Genomic DNA, 13,586 nt, shown 5'->3' on the forward strand with positions numbered 1-13,586 from the left:
TCCCTACCTTGATACCTGATAATTGTCTCATCTTTGCAATTACCATACTCTATTTTACTTTTTTTTCATTTGCTTTCCTCCCCCAATTGACTAGGAATTCCTTTAGGGAAGATACCATATTTTATTCATCAGTTGGGTAGTGAGAGCCTGAGGTGGGGTGCAGGAGTAGGTTAGAAGAGGTCAATTGGGGAAAAAAGGATATATGTAATACTTTCAACAATAAAGATTTTTAAAAATGAAATGGGGAAAATACAACAGATTAAATATCTAGAAACTTAAAATCTAAGACACAAACTTATCTCCTTTTAATTATGATAATTATACATTAGAGGTGTTAAATAAGCTTTGAATAAAAATTAAAATCACAACTATAAATATTTAAGTTTAAAGCAATCATGAATTTCTGTAATATGATGGCTTCTATGATTTACCAGGTTAAAATTTCAAATAAAAAGAGTAGAGATTATTACACACATTTAAGTAATCTTTGTAATTAAATGATAATTGTCTGTGAATATGTCCTGGAGTAGTTGGTTATTATTCCATACCAAGCTTACAAAGAATGTCCTTCACTCTTAGGTATCATGACATATTCCAGAGAAGTTGATTTCTTTAAAGAATGGTTAAACAACTTATTACTGTTACCATTGAAATAATCTGGTTAGTCTAGAAAGGAATGAAGGGAAGCCTAGATAATAAAGGCATGCCATTTATACAGTTCTGTCAGAAAGCTGCAATTAACACTTGCCAAGTCTATTCCCAGCTGATCGATGCGGGAAGCAATTGGACAAAGGCAGTCTGGATAAGGCCTGAGTAATGTGGGAAGGCACTTATCTCTCTGTCAATCACACCTGGGAGCAAATCAGTGGTCAGAATGGATATTTAAGCTCCTAGACAAGAGTGCACTCTCTTTACCTTTGGGCCTCTGGCCCTCTTAGGACTTCTGCATGGAGGTGTCATGCTCCCCTGCACCCATCTATCTTGGCCATGGCCATTTGGAACCCTCACGATGGCATAATGGACTTTAATTCAACCTGATGCTGAACTAGCCAGGCTGCAACATTGAATGGAAGCTCTGAACACTGGCTTCTTTCAGGACTGACTTAAGGGAAATGGAACACTGGAAACTGAGGAATGTAACTCCATACAAATAGTCTTCTACCACATCTCATTCTCCCATGGGGGCTTCTGAAAGTGCTAATTTCATGTTACCTCAAGAACCCCGATAGCAATAGAGGAATCCTGTTCGTGTACTCCTCTGATAATATTACCAGAAAATAATTTATTCATTCAACCTAAATTAACCTTCTTACACTCACCAACACAATTGTTTTATTAAGGAAACTAGAGGCTATAGTATTTTGGGCTCCCAACAAAATAATTTTTCCTAGATGATTGTAATAATAAAGGTATTTTATAAAACTATAAAATAAAATCTAGAATACCATTATAAAACCTATTATTATTTTGAAAATATATAAATTGAAAGAATATGGTAGAAAAGCCCAAAGTCAAAATAAATTGCAGCTTAGTTCATAACAGAAAAAAATAAATTCAAAGAAGCAATGCTGAGTGAGTAGCCTGTTATCCTCACCAAGTCGCCCACCCTCCTCTGCTCAGTTTTTCTTTCTTCCCATTGTCCTGATTATTGCATTCCCCCATGATTTTACTGTACTCTGTACAATGAGGGGTTTGCTTGTTATTGCTAACATCACACTGCAAGAAAACTGCCTATATTTGGTGGGAACCTTGAGAGAAGAAAGGTAGAATGCAAGCAGAGTAAATGATGGACACAGCCAACAAAAGAGTGCCAACCATTTCTGTTGTCCCATTTCACTCACACTGGGGAGAAATAAGCAGCCTTGTCTTCCTCAACTATGCAGAGGTTTGAAGGCAAAATAGCTTTTTAGAAGAAGGAGAAAAAAAAAACAATATTAGTGGGAAAAGCCTATCTAATAGAAAATCGTGTTTACTTATAATTATTTGATTATTCCTTGTTATATTATAAACAAGATGTTCAAGAACATGGCAAATAGCCCAGCCACTATGGTTCAGTGGTTGAGCATCGATCTATAATCCAGGAGGTCACAGTTTGATTCCCGGTCAGGGCACATGCTCAGGTTGCAGGTGAGGTATGCAGGAGGCAGCTAATAAATGATTCTCTCTCATCATTGATGTATCTATCCCTCTCTCCCTGTCCCTTTTCTCTGAAATCAGTTAAAAAAATATGTAAAGATTATTACAAAAGAATATCTATATATATATAAAAGCCAAGTGACACCAGAACGTCCAAACTATGGGTTGCTATGTCATGCACAATGGCTGGCCAACTGGTCCAATTGGGGGCGGGGCCTTCCAGCCAACCTCCCAGGGCCCCTGCCCCCAGCCGGCCTTGTCACAATCCCACCCCACATCAGGGCAGGCTGGCCAGACTCCACCCATGCACAAATTCATGCACTGGGTTTCTAGTGGTAAATAAATGTTAGACAAGCGTAATAGGGTGGTTTGTTACAGCATTCAAAATGTTCCTTCAGGAAAATGGTTTTGTGTATATATGTATGCCAGGGAGGTTTTAATGTGTTCCATGGTAAATATTAAGCATAAACTGACAGATTGGCAAATTGTGAGTTTTCATACGTGACTAGTGGAGACCATGCAGTCTAACAAGTCCTGAGCTGTACCTCTCTGGACCTGAAAAATTCCAAAGTTATTCTCCTGTCTAGATCTTTACTCCTACATCTCAGTCGATGACTGGTGTTATGACTCATCTCTTTTCCTCATATCCCACACACCAATCATATTGGAAATCCTGTTGGTTCTACCTTCAATGTAAATTCATTTTCTAAATCCGGCGACCCTGTGTTTTCCCATGGTTTTAGGTGACCCTTCTAGCGGTTCTCAGCCTGTGGGTCATGACCCACAGGCTGAGAACCGCTGCTGTAGGGTCTAAAACTATTGGAAAACAGAGATAATTACATTACAATTCATTAACAGTAGCAAAATTATAGTTATGAAGTAGCAACAAAAATAATTTTATGTTTGAGGGCCACTACAACATCAGGAACTGTATTAAAGGGTCGCGACATTAGAAAGGTTGAGAACCACTGGTCTAAATCCTTCTTACCACACTCAATACTTCCTCCTGGTCAACATTATATCTCCCCCATATTATTATTACATTATATCCTGACACTTTCGCTGCTTCTGTCATTGTTCTACATTTTCCCCCACCCCTTCAACACAACAGAAAAAGCGATCCTTTGAAAATACCAATCAGATAGCATTCTGTTTCAGGGCAGTGAGAAGCTAGGAAAATAGAGAAACTGAGACAAGAAAATTAAACAAGGTCAAACAGATTGCAACTAGTTAGCAAATAACAATCCATTATCTTCCCCAAACCAAGGACACTGGAGAGCAAATGGTTAAAAGCCTCCCAAACTAAAGAATGCAGGAAAAGGGAGGCATGAGGGAGAAGGGCAGATTTATTTCACTCCCTAAACTAAAAAGCCAGCAGTCTCAGGGCTAGCAGTCTCAGGGCTTGGCAAGATAAAATTGCCAGGTGCTTCTGGTGAATTTTGGGAAAGCCATAACAAAGTAAAATGGGAAACTTGAAAGTTAATCTATACCACGATATTGGCAAGAATTTAATACCAATAGACAGAAGGGTATATAACCCCTTGAGCCCTTCTTCCCCCCCCCCTGCCCCCGCCCAGGGCACTCACTAAATTACTTGGGAAGTCTATCTGGGCCATATAGGCTAGATTTTTTTTTTAAAGATGTATTTTGCTAGATTTGTTTGCCTTGTTTTTATTTTTTTCTTTCTTTAATAAATTTACTAACTTCACTTCTTTAAAAATTGGCTTCTTCTACAACACAATCGTTCAGGGTGACTCATTTGAAGTCTTTCCAAGAAGAGGAGGAGGGGACAGCCCTCTCCCTTCAGCTCAGGGGTCTGTCCCATACACCTTCCCTAGTATCTGTGGGATGCCTGACTGTCACAATTCTCCGGCTCAAAACCCTTCCAAGGGTTCCCATCTCAGAGAACAGGCAAATTCGTACACAATGGCCAATCATGTCCTATAGGATTTGTTATCTTTCTGACTTTACTGCCTATTACACTCCCCTTCTGCCCTGTTTCAGCAGCACTTCCATACTGTGGGACTGTGCACATGCTCTCCCCTCTGCCTAAGTGCTTCTCCAAATACTCAAATGCTGGCAACTCACACCTCCTTCAAATTTTGCAGAGCTCACCTTCCCTAAAGGCCCCCCTGACAACTCAACATGAATTCCCAATACCCTGCCCCAGAATTCCAAAGCTGACTGTCTGACATAATATACTAGCTCCGTTTATGTTCTGTATCCACACCTAATATGTAACCTACAGGAGAGCAGAGACTTTTCTTTGTGATTATATACTCTATGCAGTACCACAAATGCTGCCTGGGACAGAAAAGGCATTGAATCAACAATGAGATAATGAATAAAATATCTTATTTAAGCCACTGCTATTTTCTTTTCACTCAAAGTCTAATCCTTGTTAATACTAGTGCCTAGGACAGTGTCTACTATGCAGCAAGGGCTTGATACAATTTGTGGAAAGAGTTCTTTCCTTAAAGGGTCAGAACATACCAAAAACTGTAAATGAGCACTAGTTCTTTCTCCCTTAAAGTATGTAGTTTGACAAACAGCTGCTGACAAATTGCCATCACTTAAAGATGACCTATTCTGAGAGGAATAAAAAATTTTTTTTTACTCCTCTGAAGGTGAGTAAACATCTTTTTAGATGCTTCTATCACATATATCATTTACCTTAAAAGTGTTAGTTCCAATTTCCATATGGCACTCTTTAATAATTCTGGGCTGATAAGTTTGTTTTTAATATTCAAACACTTCCATAAAAAAAATAATAACCTCCAAGTTGTTGAAGAGTTGCTGGATGGCTAATTACTTTTAAAGATTATGTAGTAGTAGAAACCTGTTTTAAAGAAATCTTATATCAAAGCTCAAACTATGAAATAAAAATAAAGAGACAGGCTGCAGCATAAGTGGGAAAAGAGAACTCATTTTCCAAATTCCATTCCCTAATCTAGAATGTGCAATTGGTGAAAATGCCTTGAACTTATGATTTGTGCAATTTCCAATACGTATGCTTTTTTCTAATTTTTAGAAAAGTGCCAAAATTTTCCAGTAACATAAATCTACGAAGTTTTTGGCCTTATATTCTAAAGCTTGCATAGGTCTCAGGTAAGACATAGTTGTAATGTGCTGCAATAACTTCTGAGAATATATTGTAAAATTTTATATTATTCACAGAGTCTCATGATTATTTGCACATTTACTGACAACATATGCAGATCTATGTCAACAGAAAATAATCACTGAAAAATAACAGCAACAACAACTACAACAAATGTAGAAGATAGAGGATATGTATATAGTGCCTACTAGATGCTATTCAAGCTTGAAGAATATTTACATCATAACCTATTTAATCCTTACTACAAATCTCTGACTTAAGCACAATTATTTAATTCCCATAATATAGGTAAAAACAACAAATCAAAAAACAAAGTCCCAGAGAATTTTTCTTATTCTCTGGGACTTAGTTTTTTTGAATAGCTATTTCAAATCTGTAACCCAATCATCTAAGGTTACACCTCTATCAAAGGGTAAATGTGGGGTTTGAAGCCCAATTGTCTAGCTTCAAAATAATAATACATTGCCTCTGAAGCTAACTGGAGCCATGTTTTTATTTTGCCCACTGAAGTCATTTACTGGTGTTATTGTAATTATCACTATCAATAAAAATTCCTTAAACTCGGAGGTATACTATAAATTTTGGTTTTAACTGCTTTGGTATTTGCATATAATATAAGGGTGATCCATAAACTCACCAACAACCATTAAACACCCAAATGTTTCACAACATAACAATAGATGCTTCCCATACCTATTAGTGTCATTTCCCTTAGATGTTTCTTAATACTCAAAGTTGATAATCTACCTTCAGTTATGGAAACAATGACAAAGATGGCTGTTCTGAATTGAATAATGTCCCAAAATCCATGTCTACTTGCAGCTCAGAACATGACTTATTGGAAACAGGATCTATGCAGAAGGAATCTGCTAAGGATCTCGAGATGTCATCCTGGACTTAGGGTGGGCCCTAAAGCAAATGACCAATGTCCCTATGAGGAGAGGTGAGGACACAGAGACACAAAGAAGGCAATATGAAATGGAGGCAGAAAAACACCGAGGAGGGCCAGCAGCCACTCAAAGCTAAAAAAAAAAAAAAAAAAAAAAAAAAAAAAAAAAAAAAAAAAAAAGGCATTGGGTGGTTCCTACCTGAGAGCCTCAAAAGGGAACCACTTCTACCCACACCTTGATTTCAGAATTCTGTATTCCTCAACAGTTAGAGAATACATTTGTTGCTTAAAGTGTGTGGCAATTAGCTATGGTAACCCTACAAATTATTAATATAACTAATCATTCAACATTTTGTAAGCTTTATAAATAGTCTAGTTTCTGAGGAGCAGCTGCAATTCTACCTGCTGCATCTGGTCACTGCCTCTTCACCCATTCGGTCCCAGGTCAATCTGGTCAGCAAAGAGATGCTCCAAACTGCCATAAATGTGTTTGTTCCACCCACTATTCGATTTCTCTATGGTATATGGATTTGCTATGTTAAGCTATCTTTCAGAATGCTCTCGTTCTGAAAATTTCTTTCATCTACTTTGTTTGTAATCTTCCACTTCATGCTTCAAGATAGAGGTGCAGTAAATACTGCTTTATGACAGCAATCTAAGAGATCCAAGACCCCAGCTGTCACTGTTGATCCTGCCCTGCTACCTGATGTTCGCTATGGCTCGTGGATGACACTGACAGAACTGTGTGAGTAGCTATTTTAAATGTGTAGCTGACCAAAATCTGCAAACACTGTAAACTGTTAGTTTCTCGAAAAGATTAATGCTATATTGATGCCACTTTCCGTCTGCTAGCCTCCAAAAAGATATAGAGGTCTTCCTGATGTGGTTTCCTTCTCCATCATCATCCGTCAACTCAAGCGGCAGCCAACTCAGGAAACATTTCTAGCTTAGTATTACAAAAAAACCCAACAACTTTAGGTGCAAGTAGTTCCTCCCTGCTCACCGTTCTTCAATGTCAGGCCACAGAATCACGAATCCTAGGGATTTTGGCCATGTTCTTTCTCTATTCTATTCTGCTGCTTTGCAAAATAGTTTATATTTGCACTATCAAATTATCTCATGAAAGTCTCCAATTTAAACTTCTGATGCCAAGCCTACAAAGATATCCCTTGAAAATAAAATGATAGGATTTTAAAACAAAATGCTGCTCAGCCGACAGTGTGGACCTTGTGGCTTCTTAGTGATTATGTGACACTGTAAATATTTTCCATACGTCCTGTAATTGCCATGTGAATGGCCTGGTTATATTTCATCATATCATTTAGTGCTAATTTACAAATACTGCCCTTTTAGTAAATGTAAGCAAAACTGTGTGGATCACATTTTTATAATAAGTTTACCTTTTTAATATTTTGCTTATAAGAGCATTAACACTATTTTATGATTCCTAGGTCTAGTTATTACGTGATTACTGGTAATTAGGATAGATCATTGAGGCCTAACTACACAGAAGTCATAGACCAGCTTTACAGACATGGCTTGTTAGTCTACTTTTATCTGTGAAACCAGTGCTATGCAATTAAGAGACACCAAATGTTTACACTCTTTCTATAGGATAATGAAAAAAAAAAAATAGGCAAAACCATTTTTCTATTTCTACCCTGTTAGAAAAATGTCAAAAGATGATTCAGTGTAACTAGCCTTTATCAACTACTTGCTTATAATAAAATAAGAACTTTATATTAGCCAAACAAGAATAAGAAGCAAATAAATTAAACATTGGAATATAATGAGTAAAAGAAAAGGAAAAAACTCAGTATATTCCATTATAAATGAATGCATTCTAAAATAAATTAATGAATTATTTACACTTAATATGAAATATATCCTCAGATGAGGATTAAAAAAAGAAAGAAATGTCATATCCTATGTAAGACACATCTTGAAAATGCCTAAAGAAAGTTGTCATTTTTTCATGGTGAAGGGACTGTAGTACATGTTGATAAAAACACGTTGGTGGCTGTGGTGACTGGCAATGGCTGCAGCAGCACGGTGAGGGGGCTGGCACTTTCCCATGATTGACCCGGTCGCCTCCCTCAGAGGGAGACCAGACTATAGCTGAGACCCCATGGGAAGCTGGCCTAAGACGTCAGTAGGACATCTCATGAGGGCTCCCAGTCCGTGAGAGGGGCCAAGCTGGGCTGAGGGACCCCCAGCCCCAGTGCACAAATTTTGTACACCGGGCCCCGTGTGTGTGTGTGTGTGTGTGTGTGTGTATGTGTACTGGGGCTTGCTTTAATTGAAGACACACACACACGCGCACACACACACACACACACACACACACTAATCTGGCCACTAAGTGTATCTGTATTTCAAAAGTATTCCAGACTTTTGCTGAAGATCAATCACCTATTTACCCTGAGCTTTCTATCAGCCAGTGCAAAGGGGAAAACTGATCAGGGGCACAATTTATAGTATCTTTGATATCAAATAAATGAGGTACTCAAGAAAGTGCACTTAGTGGCCAGATTATTATGCATTCAGAGATCATAATAATCTGGCCATTCAGTGTGTGTGTGTGTGTGTGTGTGTGTGTGTGTGTATGTGTGTATGTGTGTATCTTCAACTGAAGCAATATTCTACAAAGCTGTCTCCTCTAATAAAATTGTTGTAATATAAATGTCCTTCACCAGCAATAATGTATCCATCAAATTACTTCATTATATTGGGAGAAATGTATCCTAATGTATATTTTCAAAAACTTTTATATCCTACAATTGATATGAAACATGAATTATTTATCTCACAAAATTATGAAGATCACCTATAACCTTCATGATATAATGGTTCTAACACAATGCTATTTATGTTGTTAATTTGCTGCACAATAAATATTTTAATGCACTGACAATATATGTTTAAAATATAAAATGCAATTGAATTAATAATACTGATATTAAAAATATTTATATCAAATTCACTAACAAATCTTAATTGCCTTTTTTGGAAGTCAATAGCATAGGAGGTTAATGAAAGGCTTTGAAATGCCTTCTATTGTTATAGCAGATGAATTTGAAATTTTCAAATACTATGCAGTTTCCAGGTGGCAGCCACCTGGAAAGTAAGTGTTCTAAGTGTTCACAGTAGGTGCATAAAAGATAAACATTTGGTATTTAGTGAGGCATTTATCATAAAATGTTGGAAAGAAACGAGGAACTGAAAACCAAGAAATGTATTTGAGTAGACAAATATTTGGATAAAAACAAGAAAATTACTACCTAAAAGCAAAAAAATAAAGCCTTAAAAGCAGAGAGTCTATAAAATGAAAAGAAAAAATATATATCAAAGAATACTTCTGAAAGGTAAAAACGTGGAAACAGAAAAAAGTAACAATAAAAGTGGATAATCATTAAATCCACTCTGATAGTACACTGAATATTCTCTTTTCTCTAGAAACTAACTATATTCTCAGCAGTTCCAGGAATGGTTTCTAGTATATAGTAGAAATTCTTAAACAGTGGTCTAAGATTTTCTGGAAAAACTATAAATTTATTTTTAAGGACAAAGTGAAACACATAAAAAGCTAGCTGAGGTCTCCATTAAGAAGAAAGCACAAAAGAGAACATGATATTGACTTTTTGACTTGATGAAGGAGAGAACTAGACAACATTTTGGTCACAGCTACCACTTGCTATAGATTTACCTTAAAATCTACCATAAAGCTCTCAGTTAAGATACTGAAAGGCTATAAAAAGGCATGGCAAATAAGAAAAGGGAATAGAAGGAAAGGGACTGAGAAGGATTTTCTCACATAATTAAATGGGGGGAAGTGGTTAAGGGTACAGGAATGAAGAGCCACATTTTATTGCACATTGTGATTTACACATTGAGATGTGGCTGGAGATGGCAAGTAAGCTTGCAGATATATAAGCGTGGAGTTCAGAGGGGAAGTATCAGATATAAATTTGTGTCATTAATGTTATGATGGTATTTAAGCCTTTGGAAACTAGAGAGATCACCTGAGGAGAAGCCATAGGGGAGAAAATAAAAGAATGCACTATTAGGCTAATAACAGCAATACAATGCATAAAAGAAGAAGGTGAGGCAAAGGATACTGAGAGTAAGAGAGTGGAACCAGTTGGGAAGAAACCAGGTATGAGTGAGGGAGCCTGCATTGCACCAAGATACCGAAACTATGCCACCAAGATACCGAAACTATGCCATGGATCAGTAGCAAGGCAAGAAAAGTTTCTAGCATAGACTCATGACACAACTATGTTTGTTATATGAATGAGTGAATTGTTAATGAGTGAAGTAGCATGGTCTTTCTGGAATTCAGAGTTGACTATCTAGGATAACGGAAATATATGCTAGAGCATTGATAACCCTGAAAAAAATAGAGCTGAACAAGGTGACACTATAAACTTACCTTTGTTTTGTTTTAATACATCCCAAGAAACCCCACAGTTTTATCTTATTTCCTATTCATTAACAAAATACCATTCCAATTTAATAATAAAAGAGGTTATGCGAAATAATCTATAAAACCTTCATAGCTCAAAGTTTATTAATTCTACTTGTTTAGACACGGGAAAATGCATTCAACCCCAAGAAGTCAGAAAAGGAAAGAACTATCACAATGGTGTAGAGAAATACAATAATGAGCCAAACTACTTTCACTGAAATACAACAGATAAGCCATAAGCTATTACTCTGAGGAAAGAAGCCGCCCTAATGAAGTAGATTTTTAAAAATTGTCATACGGGTAAGCTCATTAGTTGCAATGAAAGTTCCCCCTGCTGATCCAGGAGTACCTAATGGCTAAGATTTGTTATATCTCAAAAACAAAGGTACTATTTAATTCATGTGATAGCTCACTGAGGAGATTTCAAATCTGAAAACTTTTAAATAATGATATATAAGAGCATTGAAATTCTCCAAAGCAAACGGACTTATTTCATCCAAAATATCAAAATCATTCCTCTAAAATTCCCTTCATTAATAAGGTAGTATAAGCATACAAAGAACTTATGCTCAACAATCACCTACAGTATAAATTACCTTAGTAATGGCTATTTTATTTCAAATATGAAGTTGGCTGCTCCCTGTGAAACACATTAACGGTTATCTGCTGACCCATCCACATATGTGTTCCTCTGCTAAGCAGATGGAAACTAAACCCCTTCAGGCCCCCACTGCCCCATAGAAACACCAGGAAAGAAAACAAAAAGAAAAGTCTAATTACCAAGTTACAACTCTGCAAGCCCTTATGAAAGTTAAATATTTTTGAAAAGCAAAACATCATAATATTCATGCAGAATGTTAAGTATAATCAAACGAGTCATGATAGATAAATGATATCTCAAAAACTTAATTTACAAGCAAAACTGCTAGAAAATAAATTCCATGATGAGAAATGCATCTGAAAGAGAAGTATGTTCAGATTGCCACTCAACTTCAGAACTAGTAGGGAAGATGGTAAAGTGATCTGAAATAGAAACTGCTATCAGGCAGAAAATGTTTGCACTGCTTTAATTCTTGCTAAATAACCTAATGTTTACATAAGCTGTTAACTATTTAACTACCTTTCACTAGAAAAACACACACAAAATGTCCTCTATATTTCAAGGCATTTTGCACCACTTTTTTCTCTACCACTGTTACTTATCAAGTTTAATGTTCATCAAAAACACCCATTTTCAATTCTTTTTCAAGCCATTAATTCAAAATGCATTCCAAAATATCAGAAATTTCATTTCAGAAATGTCGCCTTCCCTATTAAAAAGTCAATAATTTAAAAACTATTTTAAGTATCACGAAGCTATTTTTAATGTTTTTTTATTCTATGCTCGTTGGCCATCCCTGTCTCACATTATTTCATATAAGGAAATAGTTTGAATTATTTTCATTTTTGAAGTTCTCCCTCTCCCCCCCCCCCCTCTCTCTCTTTCCCCCTCTCTCTCTCTCTCTCTCTCTCTCTCTCTCTCTCTCTCTCTCTCCCTCCCTCCCTCCCTCCCTCCCTCCCTCTCCCTCTCCCTCTCCCTCTCCCTCTCCCTCTCCCTCTTCCTCTCCCCCTCTCTCTCCTAACCAAGGACATTTTAAGGTAAAGTAAAAGCAAAGTAAGTAATTTAACATCATTAGAGCATTGGGAGGCAGGAGTGAAAAATAAACTTAAAAGTTTAATTTTAGTCTTAAAAATCCAGATCAGCCCTAGTAGGTTTGGCTCAGTGGATAAACAGTGAGCCTGCGAACTGAAGGGTCCCAGGTTCGATTCCATTCAAGGGCACACAACCAGGTTGCAGACTCAGTCCCCAGTGTGGGGCATGCCAGAGGCAGCCAATCAATGATTCTCTCTCATCATTGGTGTTTCTAATATCTATCACTCCCTCTCCTTTCTCTCTGACATCAATAAAGATATATATATTTTTTTAAATCCAGACCAATATTTTCAGCACCATGACATTCCCCTAACCCCAAGTTATATGAGATGTACACTTCAAAGAAACATAGATTTCAGGAATAAGTGCCAAAGAATATCTCATCTAATCACATGTTTTTTAGCTATGATACCTATTTTATAGAAGGAAAGCATTAAAAGAAGGTAGGAAATGATAAAAGTGATTTTTTATTTATTTATTTAAGAAGGAGTATTCACAATAAATAATACAAAAAAGATAAAGTATTCTTAAATTGACAGATTTGAATTTTAAGAAGAAAATAGATTACAAAATGCTTTGACATTACTAATGGCCAGTGTTCAACACAAATAATACATATAGTCCACCATTTCATGTGAGTCACTCCCAAAATGTATAGCCATACATTTGTATCCTATCTAATAAAGAGGGAATATGCTAATTGACCCTCACACTGTGGCAAAGATGGCAGCACCCATAGCCAATAAGGAGGGATTATGTTAATTGAACGCCATGCCATCAAAGATGGCAACGCCCACAGCCACAAGATGGTGCATCCAGTCCCCTCATTCCCACAGGTGCCTTGCACTCACCTCCCTCCAGAGTCCCCCAGTCCCCTCAGCCCCCCAGCAACCCAGCCACCCAGAGCCACCTGAGGCTTGTGCTGTCAGCAGAGGCGTGATGTGGGCGTTGCCTTCCCCTGATCACCAGCTTGTCTACCACGCCTGAGGGCTCCCGGACTGTGAGAGGGGGCAGGCCGGGGTGAGGGACCCGCCCATTCAGTGCATGAATTTTCAAACACTGGGTCTCTAGCATATTAATAAAAATGAGTATTCATAAATTGGCTGTTGAAAACTAATTAGTGCTTCCCCCCAATCCCCATAGTATCAATGTAATATATAAATAAAAACTGGATTTTTCAGGTGGTCAAAAAATATTTGATTGTTTATATCTAAGTATTAAAAATGGTCCTTTCCTTTCTATGACCCTTATAACCTGATCTAAACCAGAACAGGGATCA

General features: G+C 37.1%; 1 protein-coding gene across 4 annotated transcripts in view; it reads right to left on the minus strand.

Moving 5' to 3' along the window:
* DIAPH3 (diaphanous related formin 3) overlaps positions 1-13,586 on the minus strand; it is a 473,874-nt gene that overhangs the window by 175,359 nt on the left and 284,929 nt on the right. The window lies entirely within an intron of this gene.

Source organism: Pipistrellus kuhlii, unplaced genomic scaffold (assembly GCF_014108245.1).
Source record: "Pipistrellus kuhlii isolate mPipKuh1 unplaced genomic scaffold, mPipKuh1.p scaffold_m20_p_3, whole genome shotgun sequence".
Lineage (NCBI taxonomy): Eukaryota > Metazoa > Chordata > Mammalia > Chiroptera > Vespertilionidae > Pipistrellus > Pipistrellus kuhlii.